At 43.0% G+C, this 27576-nt stretch overlaps 1 protein-coding gene and 1 long non-coding RNA gene across 5 annotated transcripts in view; one reads left to right on the top strand and one right to left on the bottom strand.

Moving 5' to 3' along the window:
* CPS1 (carbamoyl-phosphate synthase 1) overlaps positions 1 to 27576 on the bottom strand; it is a 337480-nt gene that overhangs the window by 56684 nt on the left and 253220 nt on the right. For 3 of the 4 annotated variants that reach the window (XR_004358088.1, XR_004358090.1, XR_004358091.1), the window contains exon 49: positions 6025 to 6100. The gene's annotated coding sequence lies outside the window, so the exon portion shown is untranslated. Of the gene's footprint in view, positions 1 to 800; positions 867 to 6024; positions 6101 to 27576 lie in introns of all 4 variants that reach the window. The other variant, XR_004358089.1, reaches the window with a different exon arrangement.
* Positions 23527 to 24201, top strand: LOC116789589. Its single transcript, XR_004358095.1, has 3 exons — positions 23527 to 23692; positions 23849 to 23936; positions 24126 to 24201. It is a non-coding gene; the product is annotated as an uncharacterized LOC116789589 (long non-coding RNA).

The following is a 27576-nucleotide window of genomic DNA, read 5'->3' as shown; positions in this document are numbered from 1 at the left end:
TGCCTGCACCTCAGTTCCCCTGTTAAGACACTTGCTAATGAAAGAGCTGGATTATGTTTTGCCACATCTTGGCCAGGGGTGTGGGCTGGATTGCCACAGACTAAGGAGACAGATGGAGAGCAAAAGGGCCTTCTCCAAATACCTTCTCTCTAATGAAGTGAGTTAGCCACTGGGTTTCTTTGGGAATTGAAATAGTGTTACCACTCTGGAATAGGCAAATAAACAAAACAAAAAGGCAGTGATATATTATTCTAAATCCTATTATATATAAGAAACTAAATACAGACATTCTAGAAAGGATTACATAAATCCCGGTAACTGTCATGGCAACATCCAGCATTTCACTAGACACCTTTAGCATCCTAAACAAAATCCATACAGTGGATAAAAGTGATTTTTCCTTGGCTGTTTGTCATTTGCAGTCAGTGTCTCCTGCTGTATGATAATCCACACCAGGTTTGGGGTTTTTTTATTGCAGCATCAAACATGACCATTTCACAATTGGCCCTGACTGATCAGCCTCTAATTGGGACTTGAGACTCCACTGCTAGTGAGTCATGGCAGAGAGAGGTGCAGTGCTGAGAAGCATGTTATGTGTTACAGGTAGCTGCCAACCAGCTTTCAAAGCTCAGGGCAGAAGGTGACTTCTCAAATGTGGAACACATCATTTTGCCTAAAGTTCCATCAAAGCTAAACCAAGCTGTAAACTGGGGGCACCACATGTGACCCTATGCTGAGCAATCATGTCAGAGGTGTTTGGGCTCAGTATTTGCTGCCTTTGGTAGGCAGCCTGAGCTTACCTGTCACATGGTGGGGACCGACCCCTGTGAGCCTACCAAAGGGGTACTTTGGGCCAACAGCACTTGCTGAAGGAAAGAAGAAAACAAGCAGTAAACTGGTCTGATTGGACCCTCTACCTGGAACAAGAAGAGAAATGACCATCCTAAAACATGATTATATTGCTACAACTCTGCCCATGGTGGTTTTAGTATTACAAGCATCTGGCGAAACACTTTGCAGTATCTTCCTGCAGACAGGCCTCTAAGCTAAAGCAATGTGCTTCCTAAAAACTCTGGTGGGAACTACCTTCACCCAGGCTGAGTTCAGCTTTTAATGTGTTTTGGAAAAGGAACCACATAAATCTGTAGGAACCACAAGAATCATTGTAAAACAGCATGGAATTGAATGGGATTGATCTGGGGAAGTAAGCTGCCGTTAACACTGATGTGCTGGGGCTGTTTTAATTACTGACCAAGTCTATAAAACACTGAATTTCAAGGGAGTACAGATTGTAAGTAGGCCACGTTGTAGTCTCAAGCCTGCAGCCTCTTGTTTCTGCTTGAGAAGAAGTACTTTTCTCACATGCAGTAGCACTGCAAGTGATGGTTTTCAACTTATACAGAGTGAAACAGGAGCTGGGAAGAGGCTACTTCTAAGAATGCCACAAAAAAACAGGGTGTAACCCTCAGGGAACATGTCAGAAATCTGGAGAATTTTCTAAAAACAGAAAAAATCCCAATTTTTAATATTTTGGTTTTCTAGAAACAGAAGATAGGTGTCAAACTCCAACACTTTGGCTACAGCTGGGATTAGTGACTGACATTCTCAGCCATGCAGCTGCCTTCTAGAAGCCCCTGGGCCCTCCCATCCCCTCCCAAACCCTGATACTTCCAGGGAGGAGAGGATGACCGTGTCTCTCACTGCAGTACCTAACTCCCAGCCAGTACAGCATGTTTGGCCTGAGGAAGGCTTTTTGGATGACACATAACCCCACAGACTGAGAGACAACATCAGTAGACGAGGCACTTCTGACCCCTAATCTGCATTAGTTTGCAAACAAGGCACCGGCAGGGTCTAAGCACCCTGCAGGGACACCTGCCCCAGGGCCCAGGGAGGGACCTGTCACCTATCACCAGTGAGGCTGGATGCCACTGCCTGGGATGTGCCAGCAGGCTGTCCCCTCTCTCAGTTCCTATACACGTGGGCACAGCACACACCACCTCTGCCCTGCCTTCCTCTGGGCACCCACCAGTTCCAGAGCCCACCTTCTTTTAGATCTGTCTATTATATATTTGGACCTGCAATTGCCATCAGAAAGAGAATCAAGCTCTGTACAGCACAACTCCTGTGCCTGTGATGAACGCTGAGTGTGGGTTTAAGTCTTATTGCTTGTACAGGGTGGTTTGCTAAAAAAGGAGGGCTACGACTCCTTAATTATGACCCAAGGCCATGTACACATTGATGGTTAAGCTCCACCAAAATGTCTCAGCATATGATCCCTGTCCTCTGCACAATTCAGTGATGGCCCTTGTCCAAAGAGCTGTACAACTGGAGGGGCGAGAATGTTACAGCCCAAAAAAACCCAAACAAAACAAACAAACAACTTACCCAGTAGAGAAAACAGAATTATCTCCATCATTACTTTGCTGATATCAGCAGATGCAGAGCCCATTGCTTCTGCCACATCAAGCCTGTGGTGTTCTCAATAGGGTTTCTAAGACAAAATCCTCGCTTTTGATGTCTGCTATTATCACCCAACAGATCAAATGACACTAAACAATCAATAAAATACATAGAAAAAACAGGACAGACTGATAGCAAGCTTTTTAGCCAGTTATTTACCAGAAGAAAGAAAAATGATAACAGCTGCCTGCTCTTCAGCTGTAATATAAGTAAGGAGAGGAAAGTGGTTTCACTATGGTTCTTGAAGAGAACCACCATCAGGAGCAAAGCCCTTTGGCTGCTTCCTTCTCAGGGGCAGGACCCAATGCTACAGCTTCAGCCCTCTGCCCTGCCAAGGTAACCCAGGGGCTCTGAATAGAGATTTATCTTCTCCTTTTTACAGGGATCAGCCTAAACCCACTCAGTTCTTTTGTTTCATCTGGCAAAAATTGATTGGCTTTAGTCAAATGAGTAATCCCAATGTTTGTAAATTACTGCGGTGCGCAGCAGAGCAGTAAAGCACATTGATCACAAAGCTGGCAAGTTCACCAGAGAGGACAGAATCCTTATGAATCCTTTTATTTTTACAACCTTTCAGTAGTAAACCCTTCCCACCAAACTTACAAACTATGCCTGGTATTGTACGTGCAGACAACAGAAATACAAACTGCACTGGAAGTGCTTCAGACAGGCAGAACCCTGCACACTTCTTTTCAAGCTTGATACCATAAAGAAGGGCTACCAGAGTCTGCAAAGGCCATTTCTTCAGCTGCATGCTTTCTATGGACAGCGATTTTTTTCCTCCTGTTACAATGCAACAGGCTCTCAAAAAATTCAGACTCAATTTCCCAGAGGTGCAGCTCTGCTACACAGGAGAGTGTAGTGAGCAGCTCCATAGTAGGAAGGAGCCTGTGCAGAGAAGGTATGGATCCTAATGGAGATTATTCCTCACCTATTCTTCATCTCCTTAACAACTACATCTTTTACACTACCTAAAGACTTCACTTATTGAATCTTTTTTAAAGGTGGCCTGAAGGACCACTGCTCTTGCTAAATTAACGACAGAAGGACCTTTAAGGAAGTTGCAACAGGAGAGGAAGACCATGGCAACCAGGGCTTGTAGGAACAGGCCCAGCCCATGAATATTAGTAACAGGATGAATATGATGTCATAGCTAATAACCACAACTGATTTGTTAAAGCATCCAAAGATCCTTAAGAAAAAAAAAGGCAAAAGCAGGAGGTGATTTTGAGACAGTGGGCAATCCCTCTCTAAAGGGTTCATGAACAACTAAGGGACTTTGCAGACAACTAAGTCCTGTGGGAGACTAAACAGATGGGTTTAGGGACCCAACAACTATTGATTAAAATGTGCCCTTCCCGAAGTCATTACTGATAACCCTCTGAGAGCTCTTTATAAAGTACCTACACTTTCACAAAGTGTCATGTAAGGAGAAACACTATCTTTTGATGTGATCCCATTTAGCCCATATTGGGCCAGACTACACACCTGGAGGCTTTGATGAACAGGATTTCTTCTATTAAACACCTTAAAAATCACCTATCATTTACCTACCATGTGCTAGATTTGATAATCTTTGTTGTTCTTTTTCTTTTATCACTCAGAGAGAGATTTGAAGTTTGTGCTTCGCAATGAGTTACAGATTTGCAGCAAAGTGGTGTTTGAGATGTGTATTTGTGAAGGCTGTATTCAAAAATCAAATGCCTATGACTGTCATTACATTTGTTCTGTCTATGTCTTTAGAGATGCTGGATTCTTAATAACACTTTTGCATGTTTCCTATCCCAATAACAGACTTAAACCACTGACAACTAGATGGTGATGACAGCATTTAGTGAGTGGAAAGCTGTGTTAATTTTTCAATCCACAATACACAGACATGAGATATGCAGAATTTGAACTGCTGTTTTTCTGCACAAAAATGCATAAGAGCCACAAATTGCACCAATCAGCAGTTACTGAGTCTGGAGAATCAGCAGTCAGAGGTAAAAAAACAGAGCACTGACTGCAATATCATTAAAGTTAGAGGTTGCTTAAACAACCAAATCATAACAAAATTTTACTACTTCGCCTTTTTTTCAGATGTTTTGAGACCCTCACTTAAGAAGCTTTTAAACAGAGAAAGGTTTTAAAGTAGTAAAGCTGAGAGGACAGAGGGAAGACATTTTTAAAAGTTTAGGCACTTGATGTTTGCTCTATTACAGCACCCATGGCAGGGCACCAACAGAACTTTCTTGGGAAAACCATAGGTCTGAACACCCTAAAATACTCAAAATTTTGCTTTCAATTCATATCTGAATTTACAGGCTAAGCCTGACCTAATTTAAGCCAGTTTCATATATTTTTTTTATTATCAGTACTTTCTTCCAGCTAGTAGCAGACACAGTTCCCAGAACAGAAATACAGCAGGGCAGCCTTCATGCAGACATGAAGGTATCACATGAATATATCAACTCATACAGTTTCAACTGCATGCAAGCAAATCTTTTATTGAAGAAAATTCAGTCCACACCCATTCTTGGCTCTCCTGAGGATAATTTCTTCTTAAAAACAAATCCAGAACAGCAAGCACACTCCCTGCTCACAGAGGCCCCTCTCTCCCAAAGCTGTAACCCAAAGCCAACAACCCAACAGTCACAGCTTGCTCGCACACACAGAAAACCAAATTTAAAAACAAAGCATAAACATCAGTTGGTGACACACCCAGCAGTAATCCTCCTATACAACACAATACAAACTCTGAAATGGCTCAACATTTTGGCTTTCTGCTTGAAGAATTAATTTCTTTTCTTCCCAAAAAGTAGCTCTGGGTAAGGGAGTGAGATTGGAGAGATGTTGCTGCAGGGCAGGGGGACTCTCCTGAAGGAATACAGTGGCTGGGGTTAGAGGCCAGAACCCAGGTACCTTTGGGTCCACCCCACAGTGCTCATCTCTCACTAAACTCTCGCCAAATTACTGATTACCTTTTACACTTGCCTTTAGCATTCTCTAAGAGGCACAGTATTTTTTTTTCCAGTAACAATTTACATCCCAGATGGATGCAACATCACTCAGATTCTGCAGCCTTTAGCCAGGAAAAAGGGCTTTGGATCACAGTCTCCCACAAAGTCACAATTCCCTTATCTCTGACCCCAGAGAGCTGCAGTCCAGACAGGAACCTTTGCTCTGCCCCAATCCAGCTGACAATATATTCTCTCATTTTTTGTCCTTGTAACCTCTGAGCCAGCAGGACCTGAAGCTCAGCCTAGCTCCAAGTATTTAAAATTCACTCAATTGAAAGAAAACCATCTGGCTCTTTAATCAGGTGATCTCACTGGTAAGTCAGAGAATAGAGACAAAAGCTTTCAGGCCCAGGGAATGGGATTGCACAATGGAGCCCCAACACCAATGACAATCTCCATGAGTTGTCATAGAGCCCTCAAATTCTATGTCTGTTCCCAACATTATGGATCCTGCTGCTTTGGAAAATCACAAACATGGCTACAGGCAACCTCATGAGTTTTCAGTTTTCAGTCCATATGGAAAAAAGTCTGATTCAGATACCCATTTAATTTCACTCACCTCCGAACCTTTTCTGCAAGATGCTCTTAAGTCACTGACCTCCATTTTTCCAGTGATAACAGTCTTTGATTAACAACTGCAAGGAGGAATAAAATCAGAAAATATTTAATTAAAAACACATGCATACATTTGCCAACACAATGCCAAGACATTTCTATTGAGTCAGATCTAGGGTCAAGAAACCAATAAATGCTTTCCTCTGTCTGTACTACACTGTGTCCTTCTGCACATTACTCTGAGATATTCACCACCTCCTCTTTTATGCTTGTATGTGCCCTGAACTTCACTGAACTCCACTACTTTTTCATCCCTTAAAAATAGATTATTTGATTTTATAACAGTTTTAATTTTATGAGAAAGGAATAGAAAATGAGGGTATTAATCTCCATGTTAAATGAAACCACTAATGTTAGCTTCCCTTCCCAAAATTCACCTGTTACCTCTGCTTGGACTTTGCATCACTAACCACTCCCTGAGGGACAGCCCAAATGTTCACCATTCTAATCAAACAATGCTCCTACTCCTGCTTATTTATTTTTTTTAAAACAACACAGTTAGCATTCCTAAGAGCTCTGGAAGCTGAAGTGGTCTCATTTGCTGCATTTTGCTGAGTAAAGCACCAATGTGTGTGAGTAGCTCGATATCTTCCGTAGTTGTAATCGCCATGGATTACCTTGCTAACACAGAATTTTAAAAGGCCTTGCTTTTTCAAATACTCTTTCAGAGTTAAAACATCTTGGACATTACATCATAAGGTCCAGAGTCTTTTATTTTCATTTCTTAAACGTTTATATATGCTTCGGAAAACATTTCAAGGATTGCTTTTACAACTCTTTTTGACTAAATACATTAATTAAACTAGAAATCAAAAGTAAAATATAGAACACCAGTAGAATCTTTAAGAAATTTAATCCACTTTCCTACTGTCCTTTGTAATCATAGAAGAACATTCCCAATTTTAAAGATCTGAGAGAGTCTGTAAATCAATTACAAGGGGCAACAAACTTCAAATTTTCATTGGTCAAGGCATTGTATAAAATTAACCATAAATGCATCCTTGCTGTTGTCCTCTGCCTCATGTTTAGGTAACAGACCCCAAACCATAATCATTGCCTCTCTGAATCAAGTTAATACAGCAGAGAGTGAAAGTGCAGAGAGATAGGTCATGCCCTCAGCTGTTGTGAGTTGCTGCTCCACTGAGGTCAGGCATCCTTACCAAGCCCTACAGGACCAAAATCTGGCCTGAAATCCTTTCATTTTATTAATATATAATGCTACTGTCACAGTTCTTAGAAATGCTGGTGATGGAGCAGGTCTGTGCGGTGCTGGCGGCTGTGAAAATACAGCCTTGATTCCTCACAGGAGATCCAAGTGTTGTACGCTCGGGAGACCAAAGCACTGGGGGAAAACGGGGACTTGCTAAAAGTCCGTGGAAGCAGGGAGAGGGTGGGTACCAGTGGATACTCAGGAGGCCTAGATCTGCACCCTTGTTAAGGAAGGTGAGACATCCCATCGGGGCAAGCCAAGACACTCCCAGAGTGCTGTGCAGCAAAGGTGTGATGATCCACACTCAAACTGACATGACAGGTTCTGGCCTGGCTATGCCCTGACCTGAGCACATAACTAAACACATTGCAAATTTGGAAAAAACAAAAATAAATTATAAGAGTAGACAGAGTGTGATAAATTCTACAATAAAGCCCAAACCAGTTGTTTTTTTCCCCACTTCCTTTGACTGCTCTGTTTAGCAGGAAACAAAAATTTTTTAAAAGGAGATGAATTAAACTATAGTTCGATTGCATTGAGACAGAAGGCCTCAGAGAAGGGTTTCTGGGAAAGAAGAGTTTGATTTTTAAGTTCCTGCACCACCTGCTATCAGTGACAAGAAATGGGATGTTAGTTTTATGAGCAAAATGTCAAACTCTGTTTTTTTCTCACCTTAAACATCAAAGAAAGAACAGTTACAGCATTCAGTTTGGTAGATCTAAAACCTCACATTTGGAGGTATTTACATCATTTTGGTTCAGTTTACCAGCAAAGATACATTATTTCTGGTGTCTCTTTTCTAGGGACATTTGAGTTCAAAAAAATCAAATATTTCTTTTTCCACTGTTTCACACATCAGCCCTAACCATAAAATAGATGGATGACAACTTTATGGACCAGGCTGTAAGGGAGCCGACTCAGAAAAATCTCCTCCTTGATCTGCTGCTTTTCAACAGAGTGGATCTCGTGAGAGTAATGGAGAATCACGGCTGTCTTAGCCACAGCAACCACAAAATGTTGAGTTTAAAATCCCTGTTGACAGGAGGAAAAGTGCCAGCAAAACCTCAAGTCTGGACATGAGGAGAGCAGACTTCAGGCTGCCCAGGGAATTAGTAAGTAAGATGCCCTGGGAAAATGTTTTTGCATGTGCTGGGGTGCATCAGTGCTGGTTATTTTTCAAACATCACCTCCTGAGGGCACAGGAGCAGGCAATTCCCAAATGCTGGAAGTCAACCAGACGAGGCAGAAGGCCAGCTTGACTGAGCAGGGACCTTCTCTTGGAAAAAAGAGAAGAAATAAGGAAAAAAGGAAGGTGTATGCCCAGTGGTAGCAAGGCCAAGTGACATGGGGAGAATTCAGAGATGCTGTTTGCCATTGTAGGGAGAAAATTTATGCGGCCAAAGCTCAACTGGAGTTGAAGCTGCCAGAAATATGGGAGACAATAAAAGGAGTTTTTTCAAGTGTATTAATGGTAAGAGGCAGTGTAAAAATATCATTGGCTTGTTACAGGATGGGGTTGGTCACCTCACAGACAGGGACAGAGACAAGGCAGAGGTGTTTAATGCTTTCTTTGCCTCTGTCTCCAAAACGGATGATGGACCAAGGGGTCTCAGTGCCCTAAGCTGGAGGACCATGACTGTGAGAATGATCAACTCCCAGTCAACTCTGAAATTGTGTGGGACCTGCTGCTCCAGCTGGATGCCTACAAACCTATGGGGCCTGATGGGATTCATCCCAGAATCCTCAAAGAGCTGCTGATATCATTGCACAACCTCTCTCGATATTTTTTGAGCAGTCTTGGGAATCCAGAGAGGTCACAACTGCCTGGAAGCTGGCTAATGTTGTCCTGATTTTCAAGGGCGAGAAGGAGGACCCCAGAAACTACAGGCCTGTCAGTCTGACTTTAGTGCCCGGTAAAGTTATGGAGAAGATTATTCTGGGATATACTGAAAAAGACCCCAAAGACAACACAGTCATCAGTCACAGCCAGCAAGGCTTCATGAGAGGAAAGTCCTATTTATCAAACCTGATTTCCTTCTCTGACAAGGTAACCCACCTAGCTGATCACAGGAAGCCAGTTGATGTAATCTTTTGGGATTTCAGTAAAGCTTTCAATAGTGACTCTCACAGGATCCTTCTGCACAAAATGTCCAGCCAGAGCTGGATAAACACATCATGTGGTGGGTGAGCAGTTGGCTCACAGGTCGAGCACAGAGGGTAATAGTGACTGGGGTGACATCAGACTGGCCAGCTGTCACTATGGGGTTCTGCAGGGCTCCACCTTGGGCCCTGTGCTCTTCAACATCTCACAAATGACTTGGACACAGGACTGGAAGGGACACTGAGCAAGTCTGCAGATGACACAAAACTGGGAGGAGCTGTTGACTCCCTCAAACGCAGGGAGGCCCTGCAGGGAGACCTTGACAAATTAGAGGGCTGGGCAATCACCAACCATGGGAAGTTCAACAGGGGGAAGTGCCAGATGCTGCACTTGGGGTGGGGCAACCCCAGATGTACGGACAGACTGGGAATGAGATACTGGAAAGCAGTGCCAAGGAAAGGGACCTGGGGGTCCTGGTCAATGGCCAGTTGGCCCTGAGTCAGCAGTGCCCTGGCAGCCAGGAGGGCCAACCATATCCTGGGGGGCATCAGGCAAAGCATCGCCAGCTGGTCAAGGGAGGGGATTGTCCTGCTCTGCTCTGACCTGGGGCCGCCTCACCTGGAATATTGTGGCACTTTTGGGCACTGAAATATAAGAAAGATATTCAGCTATTAGAGAGCATCCAAAGGAGGAAAACAAAGATGGTGATGTACTTGAGGGGAAGACGTGTGAGAAGCGGCTGAGGGCACTTGGTCTGTTCAGCCTGGAGAAGAGGAGACTGAGGGGAGACCTCATTGCAGTTACAACTTCCTTGTGAGGGGAAGAGGAGGGGCAGGCACTGATCTCTGCTCTGTGGTGATCAGTGACAGAATGCAAGGGAATGGCCTGAAATTGTGTGAGGGGAGGTTTAGGTTGGATATTAGGAAGAGGTTCTTCACCCAGAGGGTTGTTACGAGCTGGAACAGGCTCCCCAGGGCAGTGGTCACAGTACAAAGTCTGACAGAGTTCAAGAAGTGTTTGGACGATACTCTTTGGCACATGGTGTGACTCTTGGGGATGGTCCTGTGCAGGGCTAAGGGTTGGACTCAATGACCCTTGTGGGTCCCTTCCAACTCAGTATATTCTGTTATTCTGTAATAAGAACAAGAAGTGGGAAACAACGTACTCTTCTTGCTAGCAGAAGTTGTGCATTGAAGTTCTGTATGTTGACACAAGCATCAAGTGGAAACATATTAATGCCAGATAATTTCTGATTTTAATATTTCTTTTCCCTTTTCTTTAAATAAATAAAATAAATAAAGGCACCAAAGCAAAGGACATACAATGACAAGATCCTGGAGAAGAAGTATAAAAACTGTCCCTCCAGCTTTTGTAGCTGCAGCTGCCAGAAAAGACACACTGGCAACATTCAAGGTGAGGGGTGAGATTCTCCCATGAATAGAGCAGTACATGCTCAGCAGAGGTCTCATCACATCTGTCCACTGCTATTCCTCCCTTGTGTGCCAGGCTACCCAGTCCAAGACCTGCTTAGCTCTTGCCAGGAGATACTGTTGCCCAAGGAATTTCCTTCAGTTGTCAGTGATTCTCATTCAGAGGCAAGCTGTTGTCCATGAAATCTGAACAGCAGTAGCTCAATTCCCCACACATCAGTTGTGTCCGATCCAGCTTCTTACTTCACCCCCAAGTGCAGTTTCTCCAGCTGAACAAAGCCAGGTTCTGCCTGCTGGAGCTCTCAAGCACAATGCTGGGGTTCAATTTCCCCAGAAACTTCCTGAATGTGTGAAGGAATCACTGGAACAGGCCTCCAGAGACTGGAGCTGCTAAAGGAGCATGTCAGATCCAACTTGTAACAATACCTCACATAATGCAGGGAACAATTAATATTTTCAAGCAAGCCAGAAATTTTTTTGAAACTCTTCATTCTCTAAAACACCTTAAGGTTTGACTAAGTGCATTTCATAAATCATGCATTTCAGGACAGAAGGTTTTGGTCAATTTTTCAGACTGTGCTTCTTGCTGATGCCATACCATAGGAGTTTATACATAGTGTCTGTATCCAAAAACAAGTTTGAATTACCTTTTTCAGTCATTTATATTATCGCTATCTGTACTGTAAGTCATGTCTAGTACTGACATGGGGAAAGTAAAAAGCTTTGCATTAGGAAAGGTGGAAAGTACATGCTCAGATCTCACTTTGGAATTCAGAGTGACTCCAAAATAAAGGTCTGCAAAAATAACTTCTACTCAAGCCCATGCACTACATACCATCCATGTCCCTATAGATACGTGGGTGGCACCACATATTCATGGTGTTACTGTGTTATGGGTTACTATATTTTCCATCCTACACCATCTTGAAGCATCTTCAACAGCTGTAGCAGATGATGATCCAAAGATGACTCTATTTCTTAACCAGTTTTTTTTTTCTGCAATTTGATAGCAATATTGTGAAGAACCCCTTGAACCAGAGCTTACCTATGGAGCAGCCTACTAGAGAGGAGAAAAAAACATACAAGAAAGGAGAGGAAAGACAAGCGATTAACTTTGAATCCATAATATTAACAGGATCTTGATGGAATCACTTCTTCGGGTCCCCGGGACACACCAGGGATGGATTATATTTGCTGTTGTCATGCCCCACTCTTTTAACCTTAAGTCCAGACAATATGAAGGGTAGATAGGGATGGATAGATCAGGAAGAAGGAGCAGAGAAGATGTAAATGAACTTCCCATAAAACTCTAGCATAGTTAGATCAAGTACTTTTGTTTGTAAAGTAATGAGCATAGAAAGAGAACGTCCTACTTTTCCTGTCTTGCAAGGGCCACAGGAGAGGGAAGGGGAGCAGACTGGCATTGCTGCAGGATTCCCCACAGCTGAGGAAGAAGGCAGCAAAGGGGCCTCAGGAAAGACACAGAAGAAATTCCTAGTACAAGCAGTGACAAGATAATCTTTCACAAGTGATTGAAAGAAAAATCTCAGTTCTGAAGGACACAGAAATAGCTAGGAAAGGACAGTCTTATTAGGAGGTATAAGATATGCATATTCAATGAAAAAAAATCAATAACAGGGTTACTCCATTTACCACAGCCTCAAGGCTAGAGTTACTTAAGTACACAGAATTTACCAAGATTATTTCATTGATACAGTACTTGATCAGTAATTCAATTACCATGCACAAGCTTATATCAAACAGCTCGACATTGAGAAGATCTCTTTGGCATATTTCCCAAAAGTGAACCTTCATGCATCTTTCATATGGCCAATATAATTAAATTTGCGTGTACATGTAGCAGAACAAGCACTTTAAGTAATAGGACATAATCCTAACAGCAGTTATTTCTTTTTTAAAAAAAAGAAAGAGAAAAAAGCGCTTCACTCCGTGACAAAGAAAAGAAAGTATGGAAGGAGAGAAGAAAAGACAGAAGTGAGAACATACCATACACTGACAGTAATGAGGACTGGTCCAAAGGCTGCAATGGAGCATGGATATCCTTACACTGCACTGGGATAGGTTTTACTAGGCCAAGAAGTCTGCGATAACCAAACATCCTGTGTCTCCTTGTGACTCTTCCAGGCCCCTGTAGGTCTGTAAAGCTGCTCTTCCCTGAAGCGTGGCTTTGCACAGCCTCACCCTCCCCTGGTCCCAGGCATGCTCCAGCCCTGCACATGCTTTGACATGCCTCCCCTGGACAACAGCCAAAACATGTAAAAAAGGAAAAAGGAGCTCAGAGACACCAATTCAAGGTTCCAGTTGCCGATTCCTTTCTCAGAATGTCAGTCCAGTGTATTTCAACAGAACTGTAACTTACAATCTTAACTGAGTTAAATTCTGGCACAAAAACCATTAAATTTCAATCTAGTTGAGGAAACAGAGATTTATTTGATACATATTCTGTTTTAGCAATGCTGCATTTAGGTGGTTAGAATTTAATGGGAATATATTCCTCCAAAGTCCTCCCATCTGGATTATATGATCTTTACTACGAGGCCTTTGTCTGCCAATCTGTACATCTGAAAGTGATTTCACTACTTTCATCCAATGAACTAAATCTTCTCTTTCCCTTTTCTTTGGGGTTTATTTTCTCTCTTTTCCCCCCCTTAAGGCAAAGGGTGAGCAGAGGGTTAATAATAATGAAAATCTGCATGTAATACTTATGACAACCTTTGGTTTTAAAGGCCACATTTGATAAAATTTATAAGGGCTAAAGTGCTCATAAATTTTACAACCTACTGCACACTTGCAAATTTATATACATAGAAAGAACCCAGTCACCCACGTAGCTGCAGCAGTTTGAGATGTACAGTCCCTGTTAAGTAGATGGCTTGTTCAATATTGTCTGTGACTATGGGAGATGTCTACAGTCATATTTGTTTCCAGATTATTACGTGCACTAATGTAGTCATGGGGCTGAAACATTATGGGCAATTTTTCCTCTGTCTTGCTTGTATGATTCTCTTCACTAAACACAGTGAAGGAAAAAGGACTAAGCTATGAGTAAGGATTGTGGTGATCTACCATGCTGAGACATAAGAGCCACTTTCACAGGCATGCCATGGCTGTTCTCACATTTCCCTTGCCTTCTTGTCTGAACCTTAACAGCCTGAACAGGAAAAATCAATATATACACTAGGACTTTTAAACCACGGGTTTAGTTCCAGCATCCTGCAGTAGCCTTCCCAAAACTCCTGCAAGTCAAAGAAGTTATCAGGGACAGACTAGATGCACTCTCCTTTCTGTTTTTATTTTGCAGAGGTCTTTAACAATATTAAATGCAAAATTTTAGAGTAACACTTCAGTGTATGCCATGCAATGATCTCCTCCAGGCAAGCTTATAATAGGCTGTAAGGACAACCACGAAAGGATTTGAAAGACCCAAACTCCTGATGGAGCCAGTACACACCAGCTTCTCTAGAGAAAAGCATGAGAAGTGCTGCAGAAAAAGATTCTGCAAGAAAATTTTCTTCCTTATGAAGGAACTTTATTCCTTTGCCAAATTGTTCTGTAGCCTAAACCATGAGGGCTGTCCCTCCAAATCTCCCTGGGTTCTCCCGTTTTCACTACTAAACATTTTCTTATTCATAAAAGAAAAAAAAATACTCTTCTTATTTTGCTAGGAACTGGTTAGCCAAGATATCTGATGGCCCTGAGTTCTGCCAGGTAACACTGAGATAGCATCCCTAGTCAGCAAGTTTAAAGAACTCCATTTTTCCTTATTGATCTCCTGTATTCTCCAGGCAAAATGCTTGGTGTGTCTGTGTACCACGGAGACGAAGGAGGTATTGCTGAGAAGAGCAAGGATCACAAACTTCCCAAACCTCAGAACATTTATTAAGTGAAACAAGTAAGATAATACCTTTATGTATCTATATTTCTCATCTGTAGAATAGGTATAATTATTCCACAATGGGTATAACCCTGGTAACTATTCCTAGTCTACTCCTGAGTCTTGCCAGTCCATAATAAAGACCCCTAGGTGAATAATATGGGCTAGCCATGTAATATTTACATCTAGAACAATTTGAGAGAGAATTACTGTAAAATGTATCATATTCTACTGTCCCTATTAAAATCCTCCTTTCAGGGGATTTTTGTCCCTGAGATTTTAAGCACAGCAGTACTCCATTGTTATTACAGGAAGGCAATAATTAGTTCATTAGCAGGGTTCACAGAAATGACCCCAGCATCACCTTTTCTTTCTGTTTGGCACAGGCATGTTTTAAACTGTGTGCATCTTGTCTCCTAAGAAGCCAGAGACACTGTATGATATCCAGCAGATGGAACAGTGCAGTGGTAGGGCCTGTGCCTTTCACGTTCTCAGAGTAAGACATAAATCAGTGCCCCGAACTCACAAAGTGCTGGGATCAGAATGATGGTCAGAGACAAGGGCTCCTCACTTAACTGGTGATGTGTGGGGCTATACTGCCTTTATGTTTTCTGGTACTGGAGAGAACCAATCAAAGGCCCAAGAGTTTGCTGGGTCCAGTGGGCAGAGCACTGCGATGAGGAGAAGACGACCTGCAGACATTTATTCCTTTCACACATGTCCTGTCTGTGCAGGAGCAGGGCAGGCCCTCTCTCCTGTGGTACATTTGTGTGCAGCCCAGTATCAATGCACTGCAGGCTCAGCTGCAAAACACATGCACAGCAAACTATGCTGGATCCCACTGTGCCGTAGAGTGAATGTAAGCCAAAATCTTCCAAAATCACTGGTGATCTCAGACCATATCTGTTCTTGTATTTCTCACCGGACATCCCTTAGAAGAAAGTGACTTCGGAAAGCACAAAGCACTCAGAAGTGGCAAATGAGACATTTGAGCACATCTCTCCACAGGCAAGTGAAGTGGAGGCAACCCAACATCACTGATCATGAAAGCATAAGAAGATCCAGTATATGGTCAGGCCAAAGATTTGCTCCCATTACCCTTCCTTCAGGAGAGGCCACAAAAATCTCAAGCTAGGAAATAATAAATAACCCAGTCACACTACCCTCCACCCTTCAGCAAACAGTTTCTTCAGGCTGTAGCTTCACATTACAGAGATCCTGCTGACACGGCCAGATGAAGGAGCCTGTCCTTCCATCCATATCCAGCATGTCACACTGTTGTGCAGCAAGACTGTCCTATAGTGTTCATAAAACTGCGCCATAAACAGGCAGGAAAAAATATCTCTTCAGAAGGATGTAAAGAGCCAAGAAAAAGTAAGATGCGTTGTTTGTATTTTTTGGTCTTTGATGTGGTATCATATGTGTCTGTGACAGCAAACCTGAGCTCATTGCAGTAGGGGTGATGAAAATGGAGTGGGAATGAGCAGGAATTCTCCAGGTTGATATGGTCCTTGCATACTCTGAATGATGTGATTAAAGCCCTATTTTTTCTTCAGAAAGTGAAATCTGGGCCACGGTAGGAGGGGCCTGACCACAACCACATAAATGAGAGGACAACAGTCTATGGCAGTGATAACTGTACCTGCCAAACTTACACCACAGCAACAAAATACTGCCTCTGCTTTTGCTAGCTGGTGGTAATGCAAGTGATGTCACCCAATAAAAAGTCCCAGATATGGGAGCTCATAGCTCACGTCCTGGTCAATGTTACCTCGAGTCCATCACAATGGCAACATACCTTTCAAGGAAATTGACCCCATCACTTGTAAAAAGAAAGGAAAGCCTCCCTCCTAATGTATTTTTAAAGGGTTTAATACACTGTGTCTCAGATTTAAATCAAAATGTCTAGATGATACTTAATTTCAGGCTCCCTCTGTGAGCTCCTCACCTTCCTCCCATGGAGCAGCTGCTCCACATGGATTTGCAGCACAATGTTGAACTTTTTGTTTTACTCCAGCTTACACCTAGTTGAAAAGGGTCACAGGGCAGGAAAGCTTTGCTCAGCAGCCCTCCCAGCAGGGCCATGCTGAAGGACACGCTCCCAAGCTGACAGGGCTAAGCTCCCTCCTCTCCAAGAGCACATACACAGTTCTCTCATGAATGGGGCATCCCTGCTCTTTATCACACCTCCCAGCTTGAGGACTCTCATGCACCAGCACCCAGGGAAGTGCCCCTTCTGCACAAATAACAAATAACTATTCAAGTGTTCATTGTTAACAAGCCAAAAACAAAGACTTACAGACCTCAAGCTGTCCTGGGGCCTATATAATTTAACTGCTGGGCCCTGCATCTCTGCCTAATGTGTCACACTGGGACTCAGGACCTCGTTGTACCCTGGAACAAAACAAGGAAAAGTCTACTGAGTCCCAGCCCCACTGGAGGGAATGTGCTGAAATCAGCCTTTGACAATGGGCTGCAGAGAGAAAGCCATTCCAACCACAAGATAGCCACCCAGCTGCACTGCTTGCTAACCTTTCCAGGTAAGCCAGGTACTACAATTTGTACTGTTAGCCATGTAGCATTTGAACATATGTTTCCCACGCTGCACTGAACCCCACTGTGCTCTATAATCACTCCATTTGCAGAAGTGCAAGCCTCAGCTAGTGCACAGTTTGCTCATTAAGCTCAGAGTCTTTGCTGTGACAGTATCTGTCTCTACGACTGTTAACTGAGTGGTCAGATTCCCAGAGATGTGAATATGCTCTAAGCAAAGCCTTAAAGCAAGGATAGGCTGCTCTATATGATGCTCAGCAAAGCATGCAGTCTTATATTAATGTCCTCCCCAGCTACCACCCATTTAGCAATTGCTTCTTTGCTGCAGGAGAACAAAGAGGGAGTCACCTTATTTCCTGCAAGGTATACACAGGCTATTGCAAGCTTAGTGGCTGTGAGGTCGCTCACTCAGCACCACAGCCACATCTGGAGGCCAAGGATGGGGACAGCAGCCTTAGGACGTTATAATTCCAGCTTTTGCCAAGCATTAACTGCTTCTACGGTAAGGAAGAAGCAGGTAACATGGGGCCGTAATTCAGTGAGAGTCCCATAAGGCAAGCTAGCAGGCAGCACGATCACACTGTGGTTGTGCTTACTGCCCAAGACAAGGGAGCCAGGCAAATAAAGCAACCACAGCTCAAAAGGCAATTTCCTTCTATTTAAAAATAAATACAGAAGATTAATTTAAGTTCTTAAATTAACAGGTTTTCTCCTCAGGATTGGATCCAATATCACATGATCTGTTTGCAGATATCTAAACTAACGATCCTTCAAAAACCAGCTTCCTGTGGCATCATATTGCAATGCAGAGCAGTGCCTGGGAAGCCACCCTGCCCACCACAGCTGGGCCTCTGCTGAGCCCACCACCACATAAGCAGTCCCACATGCACCCAGATTTGCATAAAACTAGTAGTTATCAGCAATTAGGCTTGCCAAGGCAAAATTCTTCAAGGCCGCTCTACAACTAGTGACAGATGTAGTATTCCCAAGTTTAAGCTATAATTTATTCTTATCCTGGGCAGAAACATAAGGCAAACACATTGTGCATTTTGCAAAGCCTCTCATTTAGGCATCTGAAAAATAATAAAAAGGGGGAAGGAGGGAAGATGAATAGGGACTAAAAGAAAGAATAAAATGAAGGCACAGAGACAGAATTTAATATTCAGCAATGGTGACAAATATCCAAACTGATTTGCTCCTGAACAAGTCAACTTTTACCTGTTATTCACACCAGAGGATTCCAGCTCCCCATATTTCCCAGCTGTATTGTTCCTTCAGGGTTTAATCACAGGTAACAACCACAGTGTGCAGACTTTAACACAGCTGCATTACAAATTAGCAGATCAAACCTGACCAGCCTGAGAGGGAAGTGAAGAAGCGATTGTAGCAAAGAGTAAACCCATTACCATCTAGGACATGAAGCATCACTCTCTTCTCATGCTTCCTCTGCCTCTGCCATAAACCCAGCACTAGAGGCTGAAAAGCCACCACAGTCTGCAGGATGATCCTGTGGCTCTGGGTGCCAGGACATCCTGGACCTGGTGAAAGTCCCTCACACCTTGCCGGCAATTCCAGTTCTCCTCAATGCAATTCCAGCTCTCCTCAATACCACTCCAGCTCAGTATGCAAAGCTTGTGGCAGAAAAGGTGAGTGAACTGTGCCAGAAATTTCTGCAGCAGCTGTTGCGTGTTGCATGTAATCATACAATAATTCAGGCTGGAAGAGACCTCAGGAGGTCTCTAGCCCAACCCCTGCTCAAACAGGGTCAGCAACAATTTATTACGAGGTTGCTCAGAGCTTTAGGATCCATAACACTAGGTCAGCATCACCATGCTGCATTATTTCCAGAAAGTAATTATCTCTCTCTTTCCTCACAAGAGGAAACAAAGCTGGGATGAGGAGTTTTCTCTCATCATCTCTCTTTAGAGAAATGGGGACCCTTGGTGGCTGCCCAGGTAGTCACAGGCTGAGATCAAAAATCCTCTGAGGTAAAGTCCTCCTCCTGCTCCACAGAGCAGTCCCTAGATTAAAATTTGCATTTTCCTTCTTTCAGGAGGGTTTCCAGCTGCAGAAACGGTGTGGCCACTGCTCAATTCAAACAGCTGATCTGGAACAACCAGCCCACCAGAAGAAGTAAACCATGTGCATGTGGCAGAAATTATCCTAATTCCACTCATCCCACTGCAGGCATGCAGCACTTAGGACTCATTCTGACAAACATGTCAGAAAGTTCAGTTCAGTGTTAACAAGGAAATCAATAATGAACAAAAGCAAGAAGACAGCAAATCTGGACAACTTTCTGATGTCTTTGAAATGTAACCAAGTCAGGACACATTTCTGGGGAATCAGAAACCATTCTGGTCTGATGATACACAGTGGTAATGGAGAGGGGTTTATTGGTTTCTGCAGGCTTTGGACATCTGTAATTCAAAATCCACTGCATATTTCAAACCATTTTTCTGTTTGATAGAGCATAAAAGGAACCCGTCTGCATGTGACATTCTGTTCTGTTGCTGGGAGAGACTTTTTCCCAGTCTCAGATGTTGTAAAAAGGCACTTCAGCACCACAGATGCTTTCCTGAAAGCTGATTCCAGTGTAACTGTGCACGAGCTCCGAATCATGGTAAATATCATTATTAATACTGCAACATCATGTGCTCAAAGGTCACAGAATACCAGCACTAATGTTCCTGGCACCCTATCCACTCTGTATTTGAACAGGACAGGTCCCCTCTCAGCCCTGTGCAAACACAAGGAGGATGCACAAATGCAAATTCACTGGGTAATGAAAGTGTCCCCTGGGGCAGACAGTTCCAGCAATCTCAAACACTGACACAGCACTGTGGTCCTGGGCCAGTGAAGCACAGAGAGTCACTCAGTGGGAGTGAATCTTGCACCCATCAGTCACTGCTAGTGGATAGAGAGGAATGGCACATGGTCCAAGATTTTCAGCTCTGTGGAGGTTTTTCACTGCTAAACTCAACGGGTCTCTCCACCATGTACAAACTTCATTCCTCAAACACCTTGTCAAGCCTATTCTAAGTTGGCACAGCCACATGCTAAATGGGGCCAAAGCCACATGCTAAATGCAAGTCACCACTGCTCAAACTGCTCAGAAAAAGGTTTTCAGTATGTACAGACCGAAGCAGCGTTCTCCAGGCCTTGTTTTGAAAAACAGGTGAACAAGCTTGGGTAATATAATAGCAATTTTACAATACCAGCCCTGCAGCTGTGTTTGTAGAGAAGATCAACCTCAGCAATTAAAGTCTGACAAAATTATCAGCAACTAAAAACAGCCTTGCAATTTCCTGGAAACCATGGTAAAGAAAGCACTACCTGACATATCTATTGTAATTCACATGCAGATGTTCACAGTTTTCTTCACACCCCGGATAAATACCAAAGATATTTTTGCTCCCAGGTTTTGTTACGTCTCACCTATCTGTGGCTGTCATATTTTGCAATGAAACAAGACAACAGTTCCCTTACAGGTAAGATACTATGAAGTTTAGTACACATAACATGTAAATTCAATTTTCCCTGACACAAGGAGTAGTTGTGTACCTGACGAATTATCCTTATATCTTGATGTCAAAAAAGAACAGGAACTAAGAAGGGGGTAAGTACCTCTCCACATAGGGCAGCAGGTAGGGATCCTCCTCCTTGCTCCACAGCAACTTCTCAACATATGCCCTGGCACTTTCACCATCCCAGGCTACACTGCTACCTAAGCAAGAGCCTAATCTTTCCTCTCCTCCTTGCAAGAATTTTTCTTGCTGCCTTTCTCTTGACCCTTCATAAAAGGCAGGAGACAAGTCTTTAATGAATTTCCTGCAGGCCTGATCCTCTTTTGCATGGTCAAGCCCTGCACAGGATCAAAGATGTTTAGTTTGCCTCTGCAAGTGGGAAGCAGGAATCCTGGGAATCAGCTGTGGGATAAAGAGGTCACTTCTGATGGGGAGATTTCTCCAGAGAGATAACTCTGCACCCTCCTTTCATAGCACAATCAGATCCCACTTGAATAAATTTTCTTTTTCCCTGCTCTCTGTTTTTTCCTCATATATTTTCCTCATATTTTTTCCCAGCTATGTGCTGGCAGCAGACACTGGTAACTGGAAACAGGCACATCGAACAAGGCCCTCAGAGCCACATGTCCTCCTCCTGTGTTTATACCACCTGCAGTTTTCCCACCAAGCTTGTCTATTCAAATTTCACCTCCCTTTCCATCCGGTATTATCAGGGCTCATTTATGTTAAGACAGTTAACACCTCGTTAAATTATATGGAGGCACAGCTATTTGCTAGGAGGAGAAACAAAACTTATGATTTGAAAATATGTGGTTACTTACACATGCATGACTTCACACATACAATACGTGAAGTGTATGTAGATGGTAGATTCATGGTTTGCTATATTGTGAGACTACTGAGAGCTGCTTTAAGCAATGAGCAGGTAAGTCTTTTAAGTCACTGCTTGCAAGACTATGTCCAATGCAGGCCATGGGACATGAACCATTTCAGTGTCTGTGAGACCTACAAGATATGTGTGGCTCTGCTTTCTAGCTTCATACAATCTAAAAGAGTCTTTGTCCTTCAGAAAGAGGAGACAGTCAAGGGATTATGAATAATAATGGAAAAGGGATAAAAGCGAAAGAAGCAGCAAAGGATGATGCGCTTTCAGTGGAAATTTGGAGAGAGATGAATAGTGCCTGAGACAAAACAAACATCTTCCAGCAGATGCAGAAAAAGGTGACCCAATTTTGGTCCAGTAAAACACAGTCATTGAGGTTGAGAGAAGCCATTCAGACAAGCTGTGTTTCTCGTATCCATTTGCAACTCTGTCTTAAAGTAAAAAACAATTGATGAGTTACACATTGCAATATCATATTCTGCTTAATTGCATATTCTGGACCATTAAGGAGGAGGCAGCTGACTAGAGAACTACCATAAAGATAGGAAAGTTGGATTACTCTTTGTGTTAGAAAACTGGTCAACTGCAAAAAGTGACTGATGATTTGGGGGGATATATCAGACTAACTGCTAATCCCTTGTACTGCAATTATTTTGGACACTGAAAAAAAATGAAATTTCATTCCCAAAAGAGAGGTTTCATCACCCATTACCAATTAAGGAAATAGCTCGTTCAAACCTTCAGGAGTCCAACAAAGTGTTTCATCAAAACTTCTGGTGCTGCCAAAACACAGGATAAACACCAGGAAAACCACCCTGCAACTCACTTCTCATGAGGCTATTGCAGTGCCTCTCAAAGGGGATGGGAAAAGCCCTGTTTCATATGTTAAACGCTACAGCAAAAAATACTTGTTTGTGATGGGAAAAAATGAAGCCAACTCAGACTGGCATGGTTTCAAAACCCTCCCAATCACACATCGACAAATTCTTACACCAAATTCCACTCTGAGGCCAGGAACCATGCTGAGTTATACCCTCACCATGTGCCAGTTTGACCACAGCAGAATAGTTCACTCTATCCCCACTGTGCATGTTCAGAAACAATTAAAATTACTTCTTTCCTGGAAAAGAGATTTGTAGATTTACTCTGATTCATTTTTTTTAACTTCTGCCAAGATTCTGGATCTTTTGCCAAGCCTGTGTTACACTGTTAATACAGATTTTGCTTTCTGATTTTGGTACAAGTAAGAAGGAATGAACATGTGATTCCAAGCTCCAAATACCAAGTTGCTGGACTGCTGCACTTCACATTACTGGAATCTAATATCTGTCACCTTTTCCAAACAACAGTTACTATAGAAAGTTACTTTTTGTGTCCTGTAAAGTATCTAACACATTATATTTGTCATTTTCAAAAAGGAAAACAAAACAAAAAGCAGCCTCAATGAAACAGGGATTTTCCTGTTACATCCTACCTTCTCCCATGTAAACAGATCCTCATGGTGGTTTATAGTAACCAGTGCTATAAGGTCTATAAGGTGGATTTTCTTATCAAATGAGGATGTCACCCCCCAGCTGTGCAGGTGCCCTAAGCACTTCTACACCAGGAACTGGATTTGAACCTCTCTTATAAGCATCCCAGGGTGGTTTCCCAGCTGAGGGCAGGGCAGCCAAGTTCCCTCCTTACCCATGAACCAGCAGTCCAGGATGAGGAGTGTGCTCCATTCTGCTGGGCCACACTGTGCCCCAATACCTTGGAGCCAGGGAATATGTTCACTGTGACCCATGCACTTGTACCGAGGCAACTCAATCTATAGCTGAAGGTGACAAATTTAGCAGAGGTGTGCTGAGCTCTCTGGTGCTGGCTAAGTCCCAGTCTGAACACAGGTTTCTGCATATGACGTGCAGTTGGTGGACAAGTCTGCTGCTGGACATGAATGTGACTGAAAGGGTTAATTTACCACACAAGGGGTTTCAGAAGACACCTTGTTCTTTAAAAAACTATCTGTAGTTGGTATGTACCCACCTGACCAAAAGCACTGCTGTGTGGATCCCAGCTAAAGCTGGGATAAGGGCTGCATCCCATAGAGTGGAGTGACAGACCATATCTTCAAAACAGGCTATGAATTTGGAAAGATTTGCACAAATCTGTGTTCCTATTTTTCTACAGGAGGAAACTCCTGCCCAAAGAACCCTCACTGTGAGAATGCATGCCTGACAATACCATGTCAGGTATTGTCACATGTTAACGTTCCCGTGTAAGTTATGAGGCAGTTTCCAAATTTCATACTTAATCCTGGTGTCTGCTACTGCTGAACAATTCAGCCTTCTGTTAACAGCTGTCTGTGCTCCAGTCAATGAATGTGGCTTATATTTGCCACAGCAGTCATTATGTATAGCCCAGCGTGCCTTCATGACAGTCTCTTCACATACCTTTTGATAAACAGTTGCAAGTAGAGCACAGAGAGGAGAGGTGATCAGTGCTTGAACACACATCCCAGTACACTGGGAACCACATCTAGCAGGATGGGGGTCTTCAGGCTGCAAGTTTCCCAATAAAATCTTCCAAACTCTGACTTCACATCAGCTGGTTTGGCGGTGCAGGAAAATGCTGACTGTCCCTCTCCCACCCAAGCATGTGCACAGTCCAACAGGCAAACATCATCTGGGAAATGACCATCACCTGGGATGTGGCTCAAAAGACCAACTGAGCTACACTGGCATTTTCCCTTCCACCTCACCTGACCACACTTCGAAAAAGTGAGAAGGCTGAGGAGAAACTCATCTGTTCACAGCATTTTTGAATCTGCTGGTATTTCTCAGAACCAATCATACATACAACAAACAATCTTATGGGGCACAAGATGCACATCAAAATAAGCAATTTTAAATAAAAAGTATGCCAAATATGTGCTCCTTTACTTTAATCTTCAGTAACTGGCACTTATAGAGCACAGATGAGAGTTCAAGGGCAGTAAGGACATGTATGCAAAAGTTACAATTTGTGCTATGTGCAGTCAAATAAAGGAGGCCAGCAAGCTGGAAAGAGAGATCTTTCCCTGTGAACTAAGGAGTTCCTGCAATTCGGATGTGTTGCTCACTTTATTGGGAGCTGTTCTTTTAAGGTCTTTATATTCTCCAGGTTGCAAACTAATGTCACAAGATGCCACTACATATCACAGTATTGGAAAATAATGTTGGCAGGTGCAATCCCAAGAACTTTCTTCATTTTAAGGAAAAAGTAGCTTTGTTTATAACCCAGAAAAACAATATAGGTATAGGGGAAAACCATCGATAGCTTCCAACCTCATTAAAGGAGGGTTATTCGTTAATCCATCACACTGCCTGTCCTTGCCAGCACATGATAACAAAGAGCTACAGAACCCTTTCTCTTTGCTGGGAAACCAATGAAGCTCCCCTGGCCAGGAACAAGGGCTGGTCTAGCAGTGAACCCAAATCTTGCTCCAGGGGGATGTCGGGTTAGTGCCTCCACCTCTGATTGCAAGGGCACCTTTGGCAGAGGGAAGGCAGGTGACATCTTTCTTTTCTGATTGAACAGAACAGGTGAGTGATCTCAAGGGTTGGTCAGAGAGGCTAAAGCGCACATTCTCTCACTCAGGGATACTTGGCGCTTAACTGTGTTGTGTAGACATTTCTGAATCAGGTTTTCCTAGTTTTTCAAAGCAAAATGGCAGAGCTGGCTTCAACCAGCGCAAAATACCAGGATGACACTGGAGATATTCACAGGCCAACCCTGTGGTTGCTTTGGGACCCCTCTTTTCCCTGGCTATCTCTTACAAAAGCTGGTGATTTCAACTTCTTTAGAAAGTTACAGCTCCCACTGTACCAGCCATTAGCTATAGCCTCCCGAGCTCAAGCAAGTAACGTGGAAAGTATGGTTAATGCTGGATTTCCTCAGAGACTGGGAATATTTTAGAAAGGCCACTGAATCTTATAAGTCTCATATACTATGGCAAGAAACATGTTATTTTATATGTCAGGCACATGTCAACATACACAGCAAGCATTCTTCTTCCAGCTCTGAAAAATAACCCCCCAAGCCCAAGTCTCAGTGTGTGTATGTACTTCAAGCCTCTGGAGTGTTCTTCAAGTCTCTAAAATAATCTCACATCTTATGACTCATATACAGTCAGCCCTTATGAGTCAACCCTATTATTTGTAAGCACCATTCTTATGCTTTTTCATTAGGCTATAAAAAGAGAAGAAAGATAACACTGCTGCTGCTGCTGCCCCTCTAGCTGACATTATTTAGCCTTCTTTTCAAAAAAGAAAGGTAGGATTTGTCTTTGGTCACTAAGACTGAAATCTGTTCCAAAAATGTGTCTTTTGGGGCCTCAATCAGGCTAAAGGTTGAAAAAGCAGCTTGAAAAAGCAATCTGCTTTAATAATTTAATGTGATACATCTTGAGCACCTCAGTTGCCAGGATACCTTTACCTGCTCCTTTCAGAGGCAGGGATGTGGTGGTGGGACTCATCTTGTGCTGACCAGTCCAGAGAAGGAATCATCTGGTTCATGATGGGTGCCACAAATGTTTGATGGTAAGATGACCCTGCCAGCCATGTAGCTCCAAGTAGGTGGGAGAGTAAAAGTACAAGGAGAGCAGGAGATGACTTAGATGCAGAAAATGAAGAAGCACAACACAGAAACCTGCACATGCACAAGGGCTCCACAATGCTCAAAAGGACTTGGTTCCAAGGCCATGGGAGAAGAACAACCCTACTCTGAACCCCAGGCTGTTGCTGACACCTGCCACTGCCCATCCACAGGACCTCTCAAAAGCAGGCTGCCCTCCCACTAGGTACAAGCTACCTACAAATCCAATATGTCTGTGCAGCAAAACAGTCTGAGGTTTCATCCAAGAAGGAAATCTTGCCCCCTTTTCACTCTGTGCTCCCCCAGCAGAGCATTCAGACCATTTCTTCAGCCTACCATCGCTTTTACATGGACAGGCAGAGCAGTTGGGCCTTGTCTTTAACCAGTGTGTTCACAGAAGTACTGTGAACATCTCTATACCCAGAAGTCCCTGTGGGAATAACAAAAAAATTGTCTCTGAGCCAAAAAAGCTCTCCAACACAAATCTAAAATCATCACCTGCACAGACTATGATATACACATATATTTTATTTTCATTTAAATTACAGGAGCCCCACTGCACTCTGATTGATTTCCTGCATGTGACTAATGAAATAGCTCCAAACAAGAGTTTCTCTGAGTCATGTATCTTCCCCCCTTTATTCATTAGCTACCTGTCAAATTACAATGACAGCTCTATTAGTTTGGGATTCTGTCAGACAAAACAGGAACAAATGCCTTGAACAGCAGAAACCTCCAGTGGCCTGCATGCAGCGAGGGTGATCCTTTATAGCACTCCACTTTACACAAAGCTGTAAACCAAATACATCTCAATCCCTTTTGATATAGTTGGAGTAACTACTGCCATTTATGTTCCTCATACCAAAATACTATATAGCCTTTCCAAAAACCATTTCTGCAGTTTACACTAAAAATAATCCCACGTGACTTTTGCAGACCAACCTTACTAAGAATCTCTACTTATTCACACACTTAGTTATTAGGACTTTAAATGAAGCCGATAATATACTGAGAAAATCTGTTACATCACCTCAACATACTAAAATGACATAGTTTCCCCTAGAAAATGAGATATGATGTAGGCCAAGTCATTTAGGAGACGATTATGCTGGAGCCCAGCAGCAGGAATTACATTAGCAAAGAAAATGTACACAGGCAAAAGAGAGCAGGGTTTGGCCTTTCTAGTGGCTCAAATTTTGGTTTCATTATATGGTATGACATTATAAGTTTAATAGCAAGTACACCCTTCTCTCCTCCTTATAGCACATAATGCAGACTTTTTA

Source organism: Chiroxiphia lanceolata, chromosome 7 (genome assembly GCF_009829145.1).
Source record: "Chiroxiphia lanceolata isolate bChiLan1 chromosome 7, bChiLan1.pri, whole genome shotgun sequence".
NCBI classification, from domain to species: Eukaryota; Metazoa; Chordata; class Aves; order Passeriformes; family Pipridae; genus Chiroxiphia; species Chiroxiphia lanceolata.
Note: the sequence above shows the minus strand (reverse complement) of the source record. Positions and strands in the feature narration are given on the sequence as shown.